This window comes from Macaca fascicularis, chromosome 1 (genome assembly GCF_037993035.2).
Source record: "Macaca fascicularis isolate 582-1 chromosome 1, T2T-MFA8v1.1".
NCBI lineage: Eukaryota > Metazoa > Chordata > Mammalia > Primates > Cercopithecidae > Macaca > Macaca fascicularis.
The window spans coordinates 16,458,735-16,482,888 of NC_088375.1; the positions used below are offsets into that span (position 1 = coordinate 16,458,735).

Sequence of the window (24,154 nt, forward strand, 5' to 3'; positions counted from 1 at the left end):
TGCCTCCTGGGTTCACGCCGTTCTTCTGCCTCAGCCTCCCCAGAAGCTGGGACTACGGGCACCCACCACCGCGCCCACCACCACGCCCAGCTAATTTTTTTTTGTATTTTTAGTAGAGCCAGGGTTTCACCGTGTTTGCCAGGATGGTCTCGATCTCCTGACTTCGTGATCCGCCTCCCTCGGCCTCCCAAAGTGCTGGGATTACAGGCGTGAGCCACCTCGCCCAGCCGAAAACTCACATTTTTTAAACTAGATTTTAAGAGAGAAGGGTGTGTTTGAAACAGAAGCAGCAGCCGGAGCCAACAGTAGACAGCAGAAAATCACAGGCATACCGGGCTGAGGCAAGAGGACAACTGGACCATAAGGAGAGATGGGCATGGAAGGTTAAGCGTTGGCCCATCATGGAGGGAAGTGTAGAAAATGAAGCTTTCAGGGAAGGAAGTACCAGTAAAGATTTCTGAGCAGAGAAGTTGCAAGAACAGAACTGTTATCAAGCTTAATCCAGTGATGTTATATATCAAGCTGAGTTGGCCCAGTTTGTTCAAGCTGGTAATTCAGGAGTGGGGGGTAGTGGGAAGAAGCGGTAAAAATGAGTTTACATGCTCACAGAATGATGGAAACGTGAGGTTCATTGGACACTTCAGCTGGGAAATGCACATCTAAGGAAGACTCCACTACTAATGTGATAGAACACAATTTGAAGAATAGTCACATACAGGAATGCAGGGGTTTGTTTGTTTGTTTTGTTTTTTTGAGATGGAGTCTCACTCTGCTGCCCAGGCTGGAGTGCAGTGGCATGATCTTGGCTCCCTGCAACCTCTGCCTCCTGGGTTCAAGTGATTCTTTTGCCTCAGCCTCCTGAGTAGCTGGGATTACAGGCATGCACCACCACACCCAGCTAATTTTTGGTTTTTCAGTAGAGATGGGATTTCACTCTGTTGGCCAGGCTGGTCTCAAACTCCAGACCTCAAGTGATCCACCAGCCTTGGCCTCCCAAAGTGCTGGGATTATAGGCGTGAGCCACCGCACCTGGCCTGAATTCAGGATTTTTTTTTTTTTTTTTTAACGTGAAAGACCATGCTATCTGTACATGTTGGAAACAACAGAATTTCCTTTCTTTTGCTCTAGAAAGTTGGAAAGGTATTTCATTGGTAAGACTTAATCAGCCTCAATGCCTCCTGTGTCTTGGAGGTATTAAAGTTGAGCCCACTGTTGTACCCTTAGGCCCTGGCCCAAGACCCGTGGATGAGCAAATGATGTATTTATTTACAAAAGGGCAGACAATATTGCTGGAGAAACCACTCACGTAGCCCACATTATCTTCCTAGAAAATTACAAAACTATATCAAACCATATAAAAGTCATTCCTAATATCCCAACTGAGTATAGGACGGGTTAGAAGAAAAAGAAAGTGAAGTTGAAAAAGCCAGTAAGGAGTTTATTACACTAGTATTAAGGAAAGTCAACAGGAGCCTAAACTAAGTTGGTGGTAGGGGAAATGGAAAACCAGAGAGAGAGGCCAAATCTCACAAGGTAGAATACAGACAAATTGGTGAGAGCTAAAAGATGACTGACATTTAGCATGAATAGGGGAGACAGACAGGGAACCGGTGTAGAGGTCAGGCAAGGTCAGTGTCAGATGCACTGGTCTGGAAGCGATAGGGGGCTATCTGACTTGAGACTACAGCAAATGTGGAACTAGAATTCGAGGAGCAGCCTGCTGGCAGAGGGAATTTGAGGAACTATCTGCAAAGAGGTATTTGAAGAATTGGAGGAGATGTCTAAGTGAATCATATATGAAATATGTGATAACCAAATCTATGTTGCATTTTTTTCTTGACTGTTAAGACTGGCCTGACTTCTCATTTATCTTACTCTTTTTTTTTTTTTTTCTGGAGTCCTGTTGCTTCTCATTCAAAGACTCCTTATCTCTTGTGGGGATCCCAGCGCTTGCAAAGTACTGGGCACTGTTCGGCTTCCCCAGAGCCCACGCAATCCCCTGCTCCTGTGTTACTCTCTGCTACGATAGGGATATAGGTGAATACTCATTGTTTTTGCCTCTCTTCTAGCTGGAGGTACACCTATGACTGACAGCCTGAAAGAACTTGAGGGGAGGCCAAAAGAAACAAATGGGCTTGATCCTCCTCTTTCCCTTTCTCTATCCTACCTGCTACACAGGCATTGTGCCTGGAGCCAGGGCAGCCCTACCTGTTCCACCAAAGCAACAAGCATGGGGAAATGCCAAGAGAATTTCACAGGCAATGAACCAGATAGAGTTAAGCCTCCAAAACCATGCCTGCTGCCCTCTGCCTCCAATCTTCCTGCTATGTGAGCAAATGAAATCCCCATTTGTGCAAGCCACTCTTAGGTCAGATTTTCTGTGATTTCTAGCCAAACATATTCCTAACTGATGTACTCTGCCTGTTTTTTTGGAGGTGGGGGCAGTTTGAGGGATTCCCAAAAGGTGTGTTCCAGTTTTCTATTGCTGTATAACAAACAACCTCAGAGCATAGTGGCTTAAAGGAACAATAACCATTTATTTTACTCACATATCTGTAATTTGGACAGGGTTCAGTGGAGGTAGTTTTTCTGCTCCAAGGGTGTCAGTTGGAGAAGCTCAATAGGGAACAGAAGGATACACTTTCAAGATGGTTTACTCATATCACTAACTAGCTGATTTTGGCTATTGGGTGGAGGAAATCGGGGTCTGGAGCCAGAGGCCTCCATTTCCCTCCATGTGGGCCTCTATGTAGCTGCTGGGCTTCCTCACAATATGGAAGCTGGGTTTCAATAGAGAATGTAGCAAGAGAACAATGAAGGTTCACCGCATGTTTGTAATCTCTCCTCAGATGTTACAAAGCATCACATCTACCATACTCCATCAGTCAAGTCAATTGTAAACACGAACCCAAGTTTAAGGGGAATATCATTGCCATCTCTTGATAGGAGTGTGGCAAGGCCCTAGAATATACAGGATGAAAAATATTATATGGGATGCAGACATCTTTGGAAAATATAATCTGCTAGAAGGAATTTTATAAGAATTCATATATAAGCTACATGAATAAAGGTGCACTTTATTCATTCATTTATTTATTGTTGCACTCTAGAGATTATGTGTGACACTTATAGAAAAGAAGAGCTCATCAAAATTAGAATTTTGATTTATTGCAATAATTCTGCCAAATTTTTTCAAATAGAAGTCATAATGGGCTTATGGGTAACATGCCTTCTCTTTGTGGTATTAACCAAATAACCCAAGATTTGTCTTGATGATCAAATGCATTTTGGAGAGTCACAGTTAATCCTATTCATTTAAATGTATCCTCTTTGGGGTATAGTTGTAGAGGACCTGGTATGTTTCACCTGTCCGTGACTAAGTAAGAAAACTCCACTGTATGGGTAAGAATTGAGTAAGAGTGTGTGTGTGTGTGTGTGTGTGCGCGCGCGCGTGTGCTGGGGGCCCTTTGATGGATTGGAAAGTTGGAATATAGCACAGAGCCACCTCACAACCTCACAAGAACACAAACATAATATCCTTCAGTCCTAGAAAGAGCTGCAAATACCATGAAATAGCTCTCTGTACACAGAATTCCCTTGTGTTGTTTGTGCAGTCATGTCAGAAAATATAAAAGGATGCTATGCTAACGAGTAGTCAGTCTGCTCTCAGACCCAACACTTGCCCTTGCTTTGCTCTGCACAAGGAACATGGAACTACATTTCTGAGGCTACCTGGCCAGTTGGGGGTCCTACTAGAAGACTAGAGTCTTCTAGGACTGCTGTCCTTGGCCATGTCTGTGTCTCCCTGCATGGTAGGTGGCTTTGGCAATGGCTCTGGAGAACCCACCCTCCTAGTATTCATGCCCTTGTGTAACTCCTTCTCCTTGAATGTGAACTGGACTTACTGCAATGAATAGAATATGGCAAGGATAATGGGATGTCACTTCTAAGCTTAGGTGAAAAGGAGATTATGACTTCTGCATTGCTCCCACGCTCTCTTCCCTTCTCATCTGTTTGCTCTGATGAAGCCAATTGCCATGTTGTGAGCTCCCTGATGTGGCAAGAAATTGAGGAAGATCTCTGGCCAACCACCAGGGATGAGCTGAGTCCTGCCAACCATTGCTTGAGTGAGCAGCCCCACCCCTAGTCGGGCCTTCAGATGATTGCAGCCCTGCCTGGCCAATACATTGATTACAGACTTGAGCAACACAGAGACAGGAGACCCAGCTTAGCCATACCTGGATTCCTAACCCACAGAAACCGTGAGAAAGTACAGGATGTTGTTTTAAGCCACAGGGCTTGGGGTGATGTGTTACACTGTCGAAGATACACAGAGGCTCCAGTTCCTTCCAGAAGCTCCTTGCTCTGCTATCAGCAGATGGGGTGGGGCTGGGCTCTGGTAGCTTTATCCACTGTCACTCAGCTGTGGGTTGGAAGTGGCTGTCTGCTGTTGCTAACTGTCCCATGTTTGGGTTTTCCGATCCCTTATTAGCTGTATATCTTATTCCTATATGAACTTCCTGCCTCTAGTAGTTTTTGTTTTTCTACATGAATCCTGTCTGAATAGATTACAGCTCACAAATTTGGTAAAATGCCTCTCGTTTGTGTCCATAAAGTTTTTCTTCTTTCCATAAAAGTCAGAGGTCCAAAGGTACAGTGCCAGAGCTGGTAGTGCAGTATGAGCGAATACTATGATGTCCAGCACCAGAAGCATGGAAGGAATAGCAGAGAAATAAGGTCTACTTTCATATCTAACTTTGTGTTTGTAATTTTGTAATCTTTACTTTTTAGGCACCAACTTCATTTAATAGCAAATAAGTCATCGAGATACATGTTATTACGCAAATACTGAAGGTGATAGGAGTTTTCACCTTTATCATGCTGACACACATGGATTCTTGAAAAGTTCTGTGTTTTAAGATATTTGTTTTCAAAATAGTCGCAAAGCATGTTCTTTACACTAATCTAAAGTGACCTACATAGGCTGGGCGTGGTGGCTCATGACTGTAATCCCAGCACTTTGGGAGGCTGAGGTGTGCGGATCACCTGAGGTCAAGAGTTTGAGACCAGCCTGATCAACAAGGTGAAATATAGTCTCCATTAAAAATCCAAAAATTTGCTGGATGTGGTGGTGCACACCTGTAGTCCCAGTTACTCGGGAGGCTGAGGCACGAGAATCACTTGAACACGGGAGACGGAGGTTGCAGGGAGCCAAGATCGCACCACTGCAGTCCAGCCTGGACAACAGAGGGAAACTCTGTCTCAAAAACAATAATAAATAAATAAAATAACCTGCATAATCTAAAATAATCTATATCAAGAAAAGTTTAAAAATACAATTAACTTCAAACAATTAAATATGAAAGACAAGCTATCAAATAAATAATGCATGTTTACAGAAATTTCAGGGAACTGTCACTTAGCTTTGTAAGTTTAATAGATAAAAGGATTAAAATCATCTAATGATAAATTATTTCTATAACATGAATAGCATCCATCACAAAAGTTTTAGTAATAGTATAGTTTCACAAATACAAATTACGCTTAAATTGCATATACAAATCATTCTATGACAAATATTTTTTAAAAACTAGTAAATTGTCTACCATATATCTATCACTCATAATCCTATAACTTTTTTTCTTTTTATGGTAGCGTCTCACTATATTGCCTGGGCTGGACTCCCCATGTCACCTAGGCTGGTATGGAACTCCTGAGCTCAAGCAATCCTCCTGCCTCAGCCTCCCAAAGTGCTGGGATTATAGGTATGAGCCACCATGCCCAGCCCATAATCCTGTAATTTTAGCAACATTTGACACCAGCTTAAAGAAGGCACATAAATTTATTTAACCTTCACTTTCATCAATCTGTGCCTGCCTCCCAGTTCAGACACATTGGATACCAAAACTGTTAAAGGCCTAAAAAAATCCAGTTAAAGTAACTTTAAATTAAAATAGCTTTAAAACAACAAAGGTTCCTGTTGATTTTGAATTATCACAGGAGAAACTTGGAAACCTTTGTAGTTTTCTTTTAAACTGTCAAATTTTATGATCTATGACTCCATTGCTTAGAAATTATTTCTACTCCACTCAACCAACTTTTAAAATGAAATAAAAATGATAACCTTCTAACTTTAATTACTTTAATTCATAGAAAACCGTAAGGAGGCAAGGAGGTGAACAGCTCTTGGTCATTAGTTTTAAGAAGAAATATCCTGCCTAAAACAGGCTTTTATCAGAACAAACACAGAAGCACAACAAATTGTATTTAGAAAGTGGCATTGCCTGAAGAATCAGAAATATTCCCCTTCCATACTGAGCAGAGGCCTCTCTGAGTACAGTGGCTTCTGCTAACCTTGAAGGATTGCATCCTTCCATCCATTCATTACAGATTGTTACATCCTAAGAACCAGGAGGGATCTTAGAGGTTATTAATTCCCTTTCCATAGTTGTCAGCCAAACAAATTGAGGTGCTCAGTGATCAAGTGAAGTCCCTAAATCCCATAGCTTGTCTGTTGCATAGCCAGGCTAGACCTCAGACCACCTGGCTCCCAGTTTAATGAAAGAACAAATTGCATAACCTGGCAAATACGGTTAACATGTAAGATCAACTTAATGGCTTTATCTTCCCTTAGAGTCATATTCAAGACTGCATGAAGGAGAGTCTCAATTGTCAACTTTTTGGTGGTAGAACCTGTCTTACCTGAATAATAAACGTTCTGTCATGAAGAGCAATAGTCACGGGAGTGATGAAATGGTCACAGGTGAATCATTAGGTTGCAACAAAGATGAATAATATTATCATATTCTCTGTGTGTCCAAACTATTCCCAAGCTAGGAGCCAGATTTTAGTCTCTTTCCTTGACGCATTTTTTTTTTTTTTTTTTTTTGAGAAGGAGTCTCACTCTGTTGCCCAGGCTGGAGTGCAATGGCGATCTCGGCTCACTGCAAGCTCTGCCTCCCAGGTTCACGCCATTCTCCTGCCTCAGACTCCCGAGTAGCTGGGACCACAGGCGCATGCCACCACACCCGGCTTATTTTTGTATTTTCAGCAGAGACAGGTTTTCACCGTGCTGGTCAGGCTGATCTCGAACTCCTGATCTCGTGATCCGCAGGCCTCAGTCCCCCAAAGTGCTGGGATTACAGGTGTGAGCCACCACACCCAGCCTCCTTGATGCACTTTACTGTCCTTTTAATTAGCCTTATCTATTTCCCTACTTATAAATGGAATAAACTTTTTTTTTTTCACAGCAGCTACAAAAAGTAATGCAGCATCTTATTTTGACACCATGTCTTATTTCCTTTGGCTCTTTGGAAAGAGCCAAAAAGGCTTAGTTAGCTAAGTTTATGTTCTGAAGAAGCATGGAAAAGCAGGTTAAAGTTCTGTAGGTACCGAATACTAGACTCTGCACACAAAAATAGAAATAAAATCTGTATTCTCTCAAACTACCATAGAATTTCCCTGTTCAGTTCTACAACTCAATATACCTGCTGACTAAACACTTCAAGGACAGAAGATTGTGCTAAGGCTGTTTTTTCAATATAAAAAATACTCATTTGAGTTAAAATTACTGGATGGATCACATGATATTTAAGAATTTAAGGAGGATGGAAAATTATGCCCATGTTGCATAGATGGGCTTATGTGGTACTCAGAGATTCAGAATTTTTTACATTTCCTCATATCTGTTAATTTAATTTGATTTTTCTTGCTTACCCTTGCAGCCAGCATGTAAAAATGAAGGAAATGATAAAAACCAAGAAAAAGAAGAAACTTAGCAAAGCAACAATTTAAGGTAAAAAGTCCAGCTTAAAATCTTAGGTAGTACATATATACTTAGGTATACATTTATTTTATCAGGAAACTCTATCTTAAAGAATAAATAACCCTTTTTGCATTGCGTCTAAACTGGAAACTATTTCACCATATTTGGTTCAAAAACAACCTTAATACACTATAACTTTTTGCTAAGGCCAATGAAAAAGTTGTTAAGATACAGGAAAATGCTGCTTTTATCAGACTTAGCTGCAGAGTGTGAAGAGGTGGGGAATGGGTAAAAATTAGAGAAAAGTAACAGCTACAAAGTACCTGGGAAAGGCATTTTAATCCAATCCAAACTAAGCATCTTTTCCTCTGGTCAATACCTGGCATTCTTTGGGGCTGACCTTAGCATCGTATCACTTCCTGGCTGTTGGAGTGGATTCAAGTTCTTTCTCCTTTTTTTTTTTTTTTTTTTTTTTCAAATTGTCTTCTTGTTTGTGTCTTCCACTAGAGATTGAGTTCAATACATCTTTGCAACTGCAGTGCTGACCACTATGCTTGGCATATAGTAGCACACAAAGAAAATTTGGTAAGTGGATAGATGGATGGATGAAGCAATGAAAAAAGTGAATGAATGGGCATTTATTTTCCAGTTGTTTTACATCCTTGTTGATATGGTTTGGCTCTGTGCCTCTACCCAAATCTTATCTAGAATTGTACTCCCATAATTCCCACGTGTTGTGGGAGGGACCTGGTGGGAGACAGTTTGAATCATGGGGGCAGTTTCCCACATACTGTTCTCAAGGTAGTGAATAAGTCTCACGAGATCTGATGGTTTTATGAGGGGTTTCCACTTTTGTGTCTTCCTCATTTTCTCTTGCCACCACCATGTAAGAAGTGCCTTTCACCTCCTGCCATGATTCTGAGGCCTTCCCAGCCATGTGGAACTGTAAGTCCAGTTAAACCTGTTTTTCTTCCAAGTCTGTTTATGGCTTTATCAGCGGCATGAAAATGAACTAATACACTTGTCACCTGCCCTACACTCTTTGGGGCTTTTCAGCCTTAAACTGGATATAAGCCAGTTTCACCTGTGAGATAGACCTAAGCCACTGGGGCTTCTCTCCCCAGGAGGGTGCTCAATATATACATGTTTGTTAAGTGACAATGCTAAAGAGAGATTCTCTGATCTCCAAATAACATGTACGAAGTCAAGATTATTAACATTTCTTAACAGGAAAGAAGGAAAATAATGTTTGGAATGAATGAGCTCAGTGCTTTAACTATATGTTTACAATCAATACAGATGCACTTCCTCTTTGGTGTCTTTCCCCCGTGCACAGTGACCTGCCCCCTCCACTAGATCTTTTTTTTTTTTTTTTTTGTGCCCATGAATTGGGAATAAAGTGCCAGCAAATTTGATTTTATTGTTCCACATGAATGCTAGTCAATTTTCCCAGTGGGAATACTAAAGATGATAATTGCATGTTTTCTCATCTTGTCTGTATAGGTCTCCTCTAGTGGTAAGCCACTGAAAGCATGAAAGGATAGGAACAAGAACAAATGAAATGTAATGTGGTGCATTCTTTGAACTAATAGGGACCTGCTGTTTGAAGGGTATCACTGATTTGTAGATAGATAGTGTTAGGGAAAGCTCAAACTGTTTTCCCTCTGCTTGAACACCCACATAATAGAAGTCAACATAGAAGACGTCTGTGACCCTAAAGTATGTATTTCTCCCCCTTCCAACAGTTCAAGAAAACAGTTCAGCAGCAGACACCAACAAGGTGTCTTCCAATTCAATTCCGACACTATCTATCTAGAAATAGCATCAGGTCACACAGGTTGGGGCCTCAGTTCCAAAACTTCCCCACTCTTCAGCCATTAGTTGCAAGTCCAGGCCTCCAGAACTTCTGACCAACTGACTTCGAGCTGGGGTGCCCATTAATTTGGGTTCGATTAATTTGCTGGAGCAGCTCGCAGAACTCAGGGAAACATTTACATTTTCCAGCTTATTATAAAGGATATAACAGAGGATACCGATGAAGAGATGCATAGGGAAAGGCATATGGGAAGGGGTACGGAGCTTCCAAGCCCTCTCTGGGTGTCCTGGCCTCCAGGAATCTCCATATGTTCAGCTATCTGGAAGCTCCCAAACCCTGTCCTCATGGGCCTTTGATGTGGACTTCATTGGCTAGGCATTCATTGGATTGACAACCATGGAGGAATGTGATTGGACAAAAAGGGTATGAGCTAAACCCAGCGAGGCCTGTCTGTTCAGATTCTTCTTGGCCTCTCTGCAGCATTCCTTTCTACAGGGTATGGGGTAGGACCACCTCTGGAATGAGGGTCTTAAGAACCACAGTCAGATTAGAGTCCTTCCTTGGGCAAGTAAAAGGAGGGCTGGAGAAGTTCAAAGAGAGATTCTGTGGATTGTAACAAGGGCGATGGGAGTTATGCATCAGGAACTGTGGACAAAAACCTGTATATGTAAATATACATACATATATATATAATAATATCACAGGTAGACATAGACTTTTTTTTTTTCCTTTTAGGCAGGCTTCACTCAGGGAATATAGGGAGTGACTGTCAATGGAAGGTATGGTAATAAATGGTCGGGCTCCATAGTTAGGGCACTTGATGGATTACCGGGGCTGTTGGATGTTGTAGGTGTCACTCTGCTCCTGTGGAATGCAGGCTACAGAGCTGGTCCTTGGTGGGTAATTATTAGGCAATGAGAAACAGTCTTGAACAGCACAGGGACATAAAGAATCTTGTCTGAGACACCGTCGCTTCGTGGTTTATTTCACATCACTTGTCTTTTGGGAGGAAACAATCATACTCTATTATTGATGGCTTGTACTGTTGCATGGAGAAAAGGCATGGATAATGAATATAATAGGTGACCCTAAAGCAATTGCTTTTTGTTATTAGAACATTGTTGAAGAGAGAGACCACTTTATCATAATTACTTGCCCACATATCCCTTCAACACTCACTCTTCACACCCTTCTTCTCTAATTTCCTCTGGGAACGAGGTGGGTAGATAATGAAGAGAATAGATGTAAAGGCGAAACAAGTATGTTTACATAGCAGGATTATCAAGAAATTGGGGTTCTGGCCCTGTGTCCTTGAAAGACAGAAAGCCCATTTGCATTTTCCAAGTTTTATACCCTCAGAGGGGTAAAAACTGATGAGTAATGCCTCCCTCCCTCTGTGCTGTACTCTCAGAATAATACCATGTGCTCATGCCATTCCTCAAAGCTCCTTGAACAGTGGCCAAGGTGCTCAGACAGACTTATCTCCATCACTTATCAAATGTGGTTAGAGAGACAAGACATAGATTGTACCTATCACAGTAATAACGAAGCATTTGAGATTGTATCTGTAAAGCCCAGTGACACACTCAGTCTATTTGTATGCCAACAGAGATTCCTTAGACTGGCCTCAGGTACAGAAGGGGCCACGTTCAGGGTAATTCCTTGTTTTTCTTTGGCTCTTGCCCCATCTGCTAATACAGAAAACCAATTCTCTACAAAATCATTACCTCTCCAACACATGTCTGGGCATCTTCAGGGGATGAGTCTCTGCACAGGATTGAATCTACTGGTAGCTCTGCAGCTTCAACCAGGGACACTGCAGCTGGTGCTGGGGCTGCAGCTTCTGGCTTGTCTGGATAAAGCCACACCTGCCAAATACCACGACCCCCACCTCTGTGAACCTCAGGCATCCTCTCCCTCACTGCCTTCGTCTCCTGATGGGCCCTGCTGCTGCTTCTGCCACCTCGTGCAGGATGTTGCTACAGATGTGCCAGTGCTGCTTGGAGGTCTGTACTGAATCTGGGTGCAGTCTTTCTCTCTTTTGGGTCACATTATAATAGAAAAAAGAATGCAATTGGCTTGTGTCCTAGGACCACACTGAATTTTAATATATAATTTTAGAGTATAGCCCAATTTCTCCCTATAATACTGCTATGGGGACATGGAGATGGGCTTCAGGACAAATCATTATGTGTGATAGGCATCATTTTCAGGAGAAAATTATTGTCATTTTTAGGACAAAATGATGCTTATCACTTACATTGATTTATCATGGAGCCCACCTTCATGTTCCCATAGCTGTATTATCATCCCTCTTCTCTAACTATAAGGTTCTAGAAGTGGTTAAATGTGTCTTTTCCCCTAGGATGAATTGGTTCTCTGATGGGACATTAGTCCCTCAGCAGAGATGAGGAACCTCTGCTGGGCTCATCTCCTCATTTACCAGATGCACCAGCAGAGGCCTATCTGGGACTCATGTTGGGATCACTGGCAAAGGCTATTGGGAGGTTCGCAGGTAGGTTGGGTTGTGAAGGAATGTTTTATGGAAGAGAAAGTCAAGGCCCCTGCACACTTCCTGCCTTCACAGAGTGTACATGCTGGTGGGAAAGAAAGAGGTCACACGTAAGAAAGCATAAGGAGATCTGAGAGGGACAATTCTAAATGCCATAAAAAGGAGAACTGATCAGAATTCCAAAAGGCACCATCTTGGATGCCTTAATCCCAAATGCTGAAATCCTAAAAGATCAAAATTCCCAAAATATAATTCTGGAAAAAAATAATAAACTCTTTAAAAGATATGTATTTACACTTTTAAAAGGGGTTTTATTTGAAAAACATATAAACACACAGGACAGGACACTTCATAGGCCACTTTACACAATAAAATAGGCAATAACAACATATATGTTTTTGCAAGCATGAATACTCAGGTATATGAATGGTAGCCACATGGGTATAACAGTTACGAGCAGATAAACCATATTCATAAAGAAAAGGTAAAAAGGAGGTGTACAAAGCCATGCCACTGTGGCTGGCAATTGTGTGCCTCCACTTCAGTCATCTGAAATACTGTGAAGAACAACCTTCGCCTTTTGAGAAGATTAATAAAAAACTGATTACCACTGCATGTGCAGTTGCCAAAAGAACTGAGATTTTGAGAAATTTTATCTTTCCTAAAGAAAATGTACAATAACGACTTCTCTTCATTTACTGAGGAAGCTTCAACGTTTTCACATACGTGCACAATGCTTATCCACAAAGTCAAGATTCTGATAGTGCACTCTTGTGGGCTCAAATTTGCAAAAAAAAAAAAAAAGAAAAAAAAAAAAAAAAGAAAAAGAAAAAAAAGTGTAAAAGAAATTAGAATTCTCTAGAAGATTTCACATGATTTATACCTCCGGTATTGGAAGTGACATAAAGATGAAGTATATAGCATAGTGAATTGTAAAACATAATGCTGACCATTTGAAATAGTAAAAAATGAAGAACAAAAGAAAAAATTAAAAAAGAAAAGAAAAAAATACCTAAAAGGAAAATTCAACATATGAAAAAGTGTGTTGCAGGGCTAGATTATGGGCAATTGCACAGAGATAGTCCATAAGAGCTGGCCTAACATGATACAACTATCCTGTGGTTAGGATTTTGGGGATTTTAGACTTTAGAGATTTTGATCTTTCAGCATTTTGACATTCTGGACTACAGTGTTCAGGAATGTGTGTTTTGGGATTATGATCCAAACCTCCACAAGAAGATAGAGGGTTGACCTGGCCTAGTATAGGGATCAAGAAGGATCATCCTGAGGGAGAGCCATTTGAGACCTGAAGGATGAAGAGGGGTTAGCAAGACAGAAGCAGGTAGAAAAGGAAACTCTTGGCACACGGGAAGTCTGTGTGGAGGCTGAGAGGTGAAATGTGCTGAGTGTAGAACTATGGAAAGTGTTTGGTATTGCTGAAGAATAGGGAGCAAGGCGGGCAGCTGGAAAGAGCAGACAGGGACAGGTTAAGGCAGTTTTCTCTCGAGGGCAATGGGAAGCCTCTGAGGTTTTTAAAGCAGTGGAGGAAGGTGATCTGATTTGTGTGTATGAAGGGCAGATAAATTAGAGAAGAGCTGGACAGAAGGCAGGAAGAGAGACAGAACATTTAGGAGGCTGTTGCTATTGTCTTGGCAAGACATGATGGTGCAGTAAGGATGTTAGGAGAAGTAGATACATGCAAGATATATTTAGGAGGTAGAGATAGAGGCCTGGTCATTGATTGGATTAAAGCATGAGGGAGAAGGAGGGGTTGAGGAGAAGCCCCAGCTTTTGGAAACGACAAATAAATGGGTGGTGATGCTATTACTGAAATGGGGATCACAGGAAATGGAGTCTGGAGAGTTACGTTTTTTGACATATCGGGTTGAAGTGTATTGAGATTGCGCTACCTTTGAGGCATCCAAGTAGACATGTTGACTGAGAAGTACAATTTCATAGTAGTCAGAGTTCATTTTTGCCATGTCGGTATCTGGTATACAATCTATCACAGGAGAGTTCATTTTCACAGTCTTCACCTCTGATACGTATCTATACCTATATCTACATCTATATCTATATCTATATCTATATCTCTATTGATCTATCTGCATACTTAGCTTCCTGGGAGCTGAATAGCCATTCCTAGGCTGTCCATTTTGGTTCATGGGTCCCAGCACAAGGACTGTAATTGTAAACATTGGAAAAGATGAGATTTGCCAGGAAACAGGTGAAGGGTAGGAGAAATCCTGAGGTGCATCAGATGTGAAGGTGGTAGAACAGGAGTTTCAGAGGCAGGGAAGTGTCAGAGAGGAATGAAGGGTTCCAGGAGAAGGTAGCACAATGGGGTAAAGGAAGGTGAATGTTCCACGAAGGAGAAAGTGTTCTGCAGTGGTCAATACTGCTGAGAGTTCCCTCCAGGAAACTAAGATTGGAGGCAGTCTATGGAAGGTGCAAATGTTACGAAGGTGAGGAGAACTTTGATGTTATTTAGTATGCAATGAGAAACCCAGAAGAATTGGGAACTGGAAATTTATGTGCTTAAAGGACTGTGTGTCCAGTGGTTTAGAACGGGGTCCCTGGCCCCCGGCCTGTGGCCTGTTAGGAACCGAGTGGCACGGTAGGAGATGAGTGGCTGGCTGGCTTCATCGGTAATTACAGCTGCTCCCCATCACTGGCATTACTGCCTGAGCTCCGCCTCCTGTCAGATCAGTGGCAGCATCAGATTCTCATAGGAGCATGAACCTTATTGTAAACTGCGCATGGGAGGGATCCAGGCTGTGCTTTCCTTATGAGAATCCAACTGATGCCTGATGACCTGAAGTGGAACAGTTTCATCCCTAAACTATTCCTCTCCACCAGTTCCTGGTGCCAAAAAGGTTGGGGACCACTGGTTTAGAAGCCAGGGGGAAGAAAACAAAGAGCTTATTTAAGAGAGTTGTCCGTACTCAAGGACAAAAGCACCTAAGGAGGACGGCTGCGCTGGTGTGAGAGATCGCTGGAGGAAACCAGAATCATTCTTGTTGGATCATGGAAGGCAGAGAAAGAGAAGAATCCAAGAGAAGACTCTCTTGGGTCCAGTATTTAGCACAGTGACATCTGTATCACAAATGTCATGGCTAGCAAAGGTTGCCAGCCTTCGGGAAAATTTGATAGATTTGGTTTTAGGTCACTGAGTTGTAGGCAACAGCGTCACATGGTGACGGTCTCTGTTGTTGTTGTGTTTTGTAGGTGGATGAAAATGGTGTCTGCCACAGGCTCTTAGGATGAAAATGGTGTCTGCCACAGGCTCTTTACTTAGTCATTTGTTGCATTTCTGGAAATAAAGTAGTACAATTTCATAGTAGTCAGAGTTCATTTTTGCAAAGTTGACACCTGATTTTACAATTTCTGGAAACACTGAAATTAGGAGAGCTAAGGTGTTTCAACTTCCTCTTATGGTTCTTTTCTCCTTACTCCTACAATCTTAAAATATAGTATGAGCTTGCTCTTTCTATATCAAAGCAGTTTCAAAGATTTAATTTTCAGATTATGTGGGTAGGATTTACCTTTCTAACCCTTGGCCACTCTTCTCATGTTTCTCTCTGATTGCCTCCTCACACTGCTCCTTTGCTCCCCTTCCTTCCCATCTCTCTCCCTCAATTTCCTTCCTACTTAGGTCTCCCCCCAGGAAATCTCAAATGCAGTTATTTCTCAGACAACCAGATGTTAGAATGAGGAAATGTGGCCTCACTAATCCACTTGGACCTGGAAAGCAGAAACTACATAGTCTTGATGGAGCATTTCAAATTTATCTCTATTTCTCCCTTATATCTCCTGATTTTTTAAAAACAAAAATCTGTCCCCTTATAGGATTTAAATATCATAAACATTTTCCTCTCAGTGCTCTGACAGTTTTTCTTCATGAGATAGCAAGCACATCCTCCAAAGCATTTAATACTGGGTGCCCAGTCCCTAGTTGTTAAATGAATAAATGAATGAATGAATGATGAAAGCAGGCAGAACAGTCTCTCTACTTTTTTTCATTCTCTCCATATTGCTTTCAACTTTTTCTAGATTATTTTTTCCCAGGGGGTGTGTTTTTCCATCAGCACTGCAGAAAGACTTGGAAATAGTCACCAGGTACTGTGAAATGTCTTCCACATTGAGGCTGCTTAGAGTTTAATTAACAACCTAAACTGTTGTTACAGAAGACTGTTAAAATTAGGAAAGCAAGTGGTTTGTCAAATTATAGGCAGCCCTAGATACACAGCCAATATTAAAAAGAAATCAAATGTAAAATGTAAATCTATATACATATGTGGTATGCTGTATATGCCTTTTCTGTACTGATTTCTTTAGATTTATTACTCGGCAGAGTATGTGTGGTGCTTTTGAGCATTATTATTGATAAACGCCATCTAGTGGTATAGAATAGCAGATGCTCTGTAGATCAGTTCAACTAACACGTCATTATTATTGTTATTTTGTAAAAATAGAACCAAAAGCACTCGTTAAAGGATCCTGTTTGTCCCAAGTAGAAATAAAATTTGGAAGATTAAGATATACACTTTAAATCTGCTATGGAAGAAAACAGAAAAATCAATACAGTACTTTCTCTCAGTGCAATCCATCCACCCACTCCCTACTCATTCATCAGATATCGAGCAAGACCTTGCCAGGTTCTGTGTGAGTTGCCAGATATAAAGTTCCAGTCTCCTCTTTGAAGGACAGAAGCAAGTGGCAAACACTGATGATCTACTGTGTCTTTAGCTGTTTTCCTTCCTCCCTCTCTTCTTCCCTCCCTCTCTCCTCCTTTCCTCCTCTTCTTCTCCTTCCTTTCCTCTCTCTTTTCTTTTTCCTTCCCTCCCTTCTGCCCTCCCTCCCTTTCTCCCTTGCTCCCTCTCTCTTTCTCTCTTCTCTCCTTCCCTCCCTCCCTTCCCTCCCTCCCTTCTCTCTCTCTCTCTTTTTCCCTTCCCTTCCCTTCCCTTCCCTTCTCTCCTCTTCTTTCTCTTTCCAAAGTGAGGCAAGAGGCAGAAGATACCTCTCATAGTGATAAAGTTGGTACAAGGTGTTAACCTGTGGGTCTGAGAGTAGAGAAAGTGAAACAGATAAAAGGGGTATAAAATGTAAAATAGCTATGGCCAAGAGTTTGAATCATCAGAAAAGAAACAAACCACCTGTCTTAGAAGATACTTGGAGATACATTAGATTGGGTACATTACAGCAAAGACAAACATACAGGATTTTAAATTTCTGAAACATATGATTAAGAACTCAAGAAACTTTTTCCTTCTGAAGGACATTTGTCAGTGATCCTTAACCACGCCATCCAAGATTGGCCACTCCAGATCTCCGTGTCACACATCTATACAACATTAAATTCAAATTGGCATTTTAAATGTGTTGTCTTTGCAGTAATCTGAGAATTGCTTCCTCTGTGAAACTCCCAGCTAGGTAGTATTTTATTTCCTTGAGGATAATTTCATTATTTATCTGTAATAATCCGCATTCCCCAGAGCAGAACTGAACACATAGTAGGCCTCCGTAGATATCCACAGAACTGAGACTTTTGTATTAGATGGGTTTCTTCTAAGGCTATTACGGACAGTATAGGGTACTTAGCACATCACTTATGTTGTTCTGTTGGTTTTATGTTATTCTAGTGGTTTTCATTTTAAGATAAACATGTGCTTTGTTCGGAGCTGCAGCTGAACCATTTCTTTAAAAATTGCAACAGAACTTTGCATTTCTTAATTTACTTCACAAGACCATATTCAAACATGTTTCTGTTGTAAGAGGTTTTCTTTAAGAAAAAAAAAAAGAAAGAAAAGTTGCAGCAGCACCCATACGGTTGTCTGCCTGTGAGAACTTCCCTTTTAAGAGGAAAACAGAACCTGGCATGGATGAAGTGCCATGTAAGTGTTTGTTATACAAGTGAATAAGCCTGTGCTTGGCCAAAGGGCACCACTGTTTCCCAAACATGCCTTGCACAGGCGGCTGCTGTGTCTGCACCCACCGTGCTTCATCTCACCAAGGGTAGAGTGCTCTCTTCTCTCCTTCTTGCCTTGTCAGTTTCACATCCTTGGTGAGGCCTTTGCTGGATGGCCCAAGCCAGGTGGCTGGCTCTCCTGCTCTCCCTGTGGGCGCCACTCATTGGTGATCTTGAGCACCTGCTCTCAAGTTCTTCTCCTTGTCATAAAATTCACATACTCTAATAAATATTGCCCTTTGGGTCCTTAAAGAGTCTAATATAATACCCCGAACGTAATACGCATTCAAAGCGTATTTGTTGCAAATTATACCTATTCATTTAACATAAAAGAAATACTTATTAAAAGATGGTTAGTAATAGAAAAGGGAAGGAGGAAATAAGGATAGGAGTATAAACCCTTATTTAACTTAGCTATTCAGGTTTATTACAGTGTACACATTTCATCTGTAAGTAGAATCCTGCTGCAGTGTGTCAAGAAAACAAAACTTCCGTTTTGCTAAATTCAAAGGTAAATAGCTAGAAGTACCAGGTAAGGTCAGCCAAGAAGTTCAAAACCTTGGAACAGGGTAGACAGTTGGTATGTCTTTGAACTCCAGCTCTCTTTACACTTAGAGAAAAATAGGTAAGAGTGATGTTGGAATTATTTCAGGAGTGGATGTGCTGAATCAAAATTGTAAAAAGAATTAATCCCTTGAGTTTGTTTCTTTGGGAACCCCTAGAACATGATGCAATTCACAGAAGAAAGAAGAGTTTTGAGGGATAGAAAGTGAGGCTTGGGCAACAAGGGGAGGGAAAACCTTGGCCTGCGAGAAGGCGAAAGTGGTAAGTTCACACTAGCCTTTAGGCAAATACAATTTTGTAATTCACCATTGATTTTTTTTTTTGATTTAAGCAAAATGTATAGCTTTAATATAGAATTATTTTCAGTAAGATGTCCTGAGGCCAAAATGATGCACTGATATCTTCACACGTGCTGCAATTCCACCGTCTCTGCGCTAAGTTTCAGGCTGTTTGCCTAAAAAGGCAAGAAACAAGAGGGCTGCTGGTAGGAAGACTAGCAAGGAAGGACACACACATTAAAATCTAATACTATTTCTGGAATATTTTATTTGGTGAAGAAGGTTCAGAATCATTCCTGAGATGTGTCTCTTGAAGATCTCTCGCGGTTGACTGTGAGGTGCATACCTTATGGGTTCTGCTCTTGCCTGTATGTATCACCATTGTTCTGCACAGCAAAGGGGCTCACTCAGCACCTGCCGAAGGCAGGAACATTCCGATGAAGGCCAACCTCATGTGACGTGGAGTTCTGGGAAAGTCAGAAAGTCCCATGGACCTTCATAAACGCACACAAATATTTACTCCACAGAATCAATTACAGGCGTTAAAAAAAATACTGTCAACCTTGGTAGTGGGACTTAGGATATTTCAGTTTTAGTTTGCAAAGCACAAGAAGTGGGATGGGAAGGTGAGAGGGTGAGAATTGCGGCTAGCACCGTCATCGAAGAGTGTCTGGTCAGACTTCCATGTATGATCATTATGTATTGGATATTAAGGAGTGGGTTCCTCTTCATCTATTAGACAATGGACATTTGCAGCTGTAGCAGCAAGACCCACCTCAATGACCACCCACTGATCCAGGATCTGCTCCGAGCTGCAGTCGATTTGTGCTTTAGGGATCAAAATGCTGGAGGAGATGTAGTTCTTCTCCTCAAGGCCCTTACAGACAATGAAACGTGCAATAAGGTGAAACGTGAGTATGTCCTCCCTAGGCACTCCCAGGAAAAGTTCCTTCACGGGTGCTGCTCCTGTAGGGTTTTGTTGAGTACATAGGAGATAATGTTGGTATCTCTTGTAGAGTATCTACAATGAATGAGAATACACCTGTCATATGGTGAGCTCTTGAAGAGCCGAGCCTTATGTCCTGTGCATTTTATATTCCCAGCACCTAGCATGGTCTGGAACATCAGAGGATCTCCACGAATGTTTGTTAAATGAATACATGACAATCTTGTAAATGCTGATAATGGGGTGACAGTTGGGAAACTCATCAAAACCTGGAGTGCTCAGGAATTGTATTATGTCACAGGATTGCTTTTTGACCTGTTTAGTCATACCTAATCCCACAGATTATACCTATAATTTAAAGAGATACAAAAGATTGTATAATGTGTACAGCTTTAGATCACAGAGAAATATAGTGTGGGAGGGACCGCCTGTATTTAACTTTTAACAGGGCTGTGTTCTAGGAAGTGTTTGTGATAGGGAAGTAGAGATAACATTCTCTCTTCAGGAAGAAGTCTGACTCTAGAAGGGGAGGAACTGAAAGCCCCAATCCAGTCTCTGGGAACCCAGCTCAAAACTCTGACAAAAAGGCCTGCTCAGGAAATCCTACGGTGTCGCTGGAAGGTAAGTTAGAGGCTCCCTCCACCTGCTTTATTATTTCTGCGTATAGATGACTGTTGCTGTCCATTTAGGCAGTCAATTCCAGTCTAGCTTAAAAGATTCTTCTGAGACCCTTTAATCTTTCTGCATCTAATTCAAATGTCAAGCAATTTACAGTAATAGTTTCAAGTAATGCTTCCTCAAAGGTGAGTCAACATTTCTAAGAAAGTAGAAACGTTGGGTATAAAAAGTTCAATTTTTCCTCGTCGGAAAAACGATCCAAGACATTTCTACCGTGGGCTGAGCGCTGCCTGGAGGGCAGGGAGGAAGGGCTGAGCGGACCGGGCTGGCATGCGGGTGCCTGGAACTGCTGGTCTCTCCGTTTTCCCTGGCTTCTAAAGGTCTCTTAGCAGCATTTCCTGCACGCTGGCACCCCCTGTCCTCCTAAGATTTTACTGCCTGCGTGTTTCTCTGTGATTCCCCACCCTCCGACCCACCGGGCCCGGGGCGCCCTCCGGGGGCCGGCACACAGCAGGGTCTTGCTTCCTCGCGCTGTCTTCTTCATATGGGATCACTTCGAGATGCGGCCGTTTGGGCGTTTGCGCGGCCTCGGCGATTCTGTGGCGTCTTGGGCTGTGTATGTAGCCCCAGCGGCCGAGGCTCACGGATCCAAACGCCCGGCCGCCGCGTCTGTCCCAAGTTGGGCGACAGGAGGGCCGGGTGGGGTCGCGCCTGCGCCAGAGGAAGGCTCAGAACCAGACTCGGGGTTTTTAACTTATTCCTCAGAGGGACGAAAGCGAGTACCGGCGAGGACGGCGACAGCTCTCTATAAGCCTGGGTTCAGGTAGGCTGCCCGGCCCTCGAGCTCGCCCAGCGCCGCTCATGCTGCGCTCCACAGCCCCCTCCCCAAGAAAGGCGTTCGGGCCCCTCCCGGACGCGCCGCTCCCGCGCGCCGCGGGGCCTGGGAACAGCGCACCGGCTGAGCCTGGAGCCCGGCGGGCGGTGAGACTGACGGCGCCCGCGCCCAATCGTGGGGCGGAGCCGAGGGGGCCTGCAGGCGGCGGCCAATGGGAGCCCACAGAGCGGGCGGGGGGCGGTGCCGCCGGCGGGCGGGCGGTGGCATCGGGAGCCGGCGCGGCAGACTGGGAGCCCGGGAGGAGCCGGCGGAGCGAGAGGAGGAGGAGGACGGAGGAAGAGCGCCGCGCCCCCGCCGGCCGCCCGAGTGCAGGCCGAGAGCTCCAGCCTCCGCCGGCGGGTCCGGGCCGCCTCCGCCGGAGCCCGGCGCGGGGAGAGTCCGGGCCGATGGGCAGCCCGGGGCAGCGGCGGGCGGCGAGGCGGCAGCCCCGGTACGCGCCGCCCGGCGCGCACAGGCTGTAGCAGGTCCCGGCGGACGGTGTTGCGAAGGTTCGTGTCGGGGAATCCGACGGGCAGCGTGGCGAGGGTAGGTTCGGGATGGCTACGGCCAGGCGGTGACTGTCCGGAAGGGGAAGGGGATGCCCTTCGGGGGGCTGACGGCGGCGAGGGGCGCGGGGGTGCGAGGGGCACGGGGCAGGGTCCGGCTTGTAGACGCAGATGCACCCGCGCTCCCGGGCCCAGGCTAGGAGAGGAGCCGTCGCCGCCTGTTCTCTCCAAGTTATCGATCGTCTGAAAGGTTATTCCCGTGTCGGCGACACAGGCACTGAGGAGGACCTCCTCCAGGTGCCCAGAACTCCGCTCTGACTAACGCTCTCTGGAAGGGCTCGCGGTTGCCCGACGCAGCTCCCCCGGCGCGCCTCGCGGGCTGACGCCGAACTTGCTGCGGGGCTAATTCCCCTTCTAGAAGGGGTGCGCCCCGAGCGCGCGCCCTCACCGGGACGGATCCCTCTTTGTAAGACCGTGAGCAGCCGGGCGAGCGCCCTTCTCACTCAGCGCGACCTTTCTTCCCACTTTGCCAGCTCCTGTGCCTCCCCGGGTCTTCCCGTGTCAGTGAGGGTAGTTTGCCCACGTCCTAGGAATATCCCCAGGAAAACCTACAGATTAATTTTCAGCCGTGCCGCAAACCCAAAGAATCAATTTCGGCTCATCATCTACAAGAGGAGCCGAGGCTTCTCGGAAAGAGAGAACAACTTGGCATTACTCCTCTGGGAGATATTTGTCATCATTAACCTGCTTCAGTTAAATTAATTTAGCCCAAGATGACTCTGGCCTGAGTATTGGAAAAAATCAAGTGCATTGGTCACGGAATTATGCTCAACAAAACACGATTTTGGTCAAAATAAAATTGTAGACATCTTTGATTTGGTTAGATTGAGACTGGGTTTTGACAAGGATGGCTTTTTTCAAAAATCAAGGAAAAAAACCCTCAAAGAATCTTGGTGGTTCTCATGGCTTTGCTCAGTGAAGTTCAAAATAGTCGCACAGATTTTTCTTTTCTTTGCCTCTTTTGTCTGCAGTCTCCATTCTAAACGTTAACACTAGATGGCTTTCTTATGACAGACGTTTAGTAAACTGCCCATTTGAGTTGCGTTTGTGTGCAGCCTAGGTTGTAATTTTTCTAGTGTTACAATTAGTAATTGAAGAAAAAAGATCTCCCAAACTGTTGCTTTTTATTACTTTCCTAGAAAACCTACACATACCAGTATCTTTGCGGATATTGAGAGGTGGCCTATTATTTTTGGCATTCCTAAAGTTGAATTTCAAGAGACAACTTGGTTACTGTATTTAGTTACATCATTTAAGAATGTCTGTTTCATGTTTGGACTTACTTAAAGAATTCAGAGTTCTGTTTTGTCATCCCGTTTAGACAATATTTCCACTTAAAAGATGTTTATTGCTTGATTGAATTTCACTGCTTGATTCAGAGTTATAAGAGAGTAGTATTCATGAGAAAATGCCATCTTAAGTTTTGGGTATAAATCACGTTGATTCCTCCAAAAGGATTCCATTGATCCATTTTGGGAAGAGATGCAGTTAAAGTATCTGCATGATTCATACCAGGGATTGTGTTAGGGACATCTTCTCCCCAGAGGATATTTGATTTTTTCATTTCTAAGCACAAGCCCTTTTATGACAAGCACAATAGCCCGTAGTTTCAGCAGTAACAGCAGCAGCAGGCTCCCAGTGATGTTTTTTAAGCACTTTTATTCTAAAGCAAGATCATGGCAGCCTGTCCAAATCTTGCCTAGGTAGGCAAACTTATACGCTGGATAAATATCTTGAAATTATCTTGGTAGTGCTCATTTATTGTGTGCCTTGCCCAGCTTAAAATAAGACATATTGAATTTGTTCTAAATTAGAGTGTATTCATAAATAGCTGAAGGAAAAAGAAAAAAGAAAAACTACAGAGCAAACATCTGGGAAGTAGGAAATGAAATCAGAAACAGCTTTTATCAGTACCCACATGCTACCTATAGATGGGGTGAAATGAACTTGTATAAGAAGCAGTGTAAGCACTTGGTCCGGAAAATAAAGCAAGAGCTGGATCATAGGTATGGGGGTGGAGCTTCTGGCTTTTAGTATGGGCCACAGATTTTACCCAGTTGCTTTAAGTATATGTTTTTCATTAAATGCTTTTTATGTATTTAAATCATGGATTTTCTCAAAGAGCTTTAAATGTATGGAATGTAACTTTTAGTCTAATAGGGGAATTATCAGATCATGATTTGGTTTCTATGATGCTTACTGTAGTTAAAGCTGTGTAATATGGATTTGGAAGGTGTTTTTTTTCTT

The 24,154-nt window shown here is 43.1% G+C and overlaps 1 protein-coding gene across 13 annotated transcripts in view; it reads left to right on the forward strand.

Moving 5' to 3' along the window:
* The first annotated feature begins 20,399 nt into the window (after window positions 1-20,399).
* SIPA1L2 (signal induced proliferation associated 1 like 2) overlaps window positions 20,400-24,154 on the forward strand; it is a 232,349-nt gene continuing 228,594 nt past the window's right edge. For 5 of the 13 annotated variants that reach the window (XM_065545773.2, XM_005539764.5, XM_005539770.5 and 2 more), the window contains exon 1: window positions 21,586-21,887. The gene's annotated coding sequence lies outside the window, so the exon portion shown is untranslated. Of the gene's footprint in view, window positions 20,471-20,950; window positions 21,291-21,585; window positions 21,888-24,154 lie in introns of those variants that run through there. The other 8 variants (XM_045391690.2, XM_073996406.1, XM_005539766.4 and 5 more) reach the window with 3 other exon arrangements.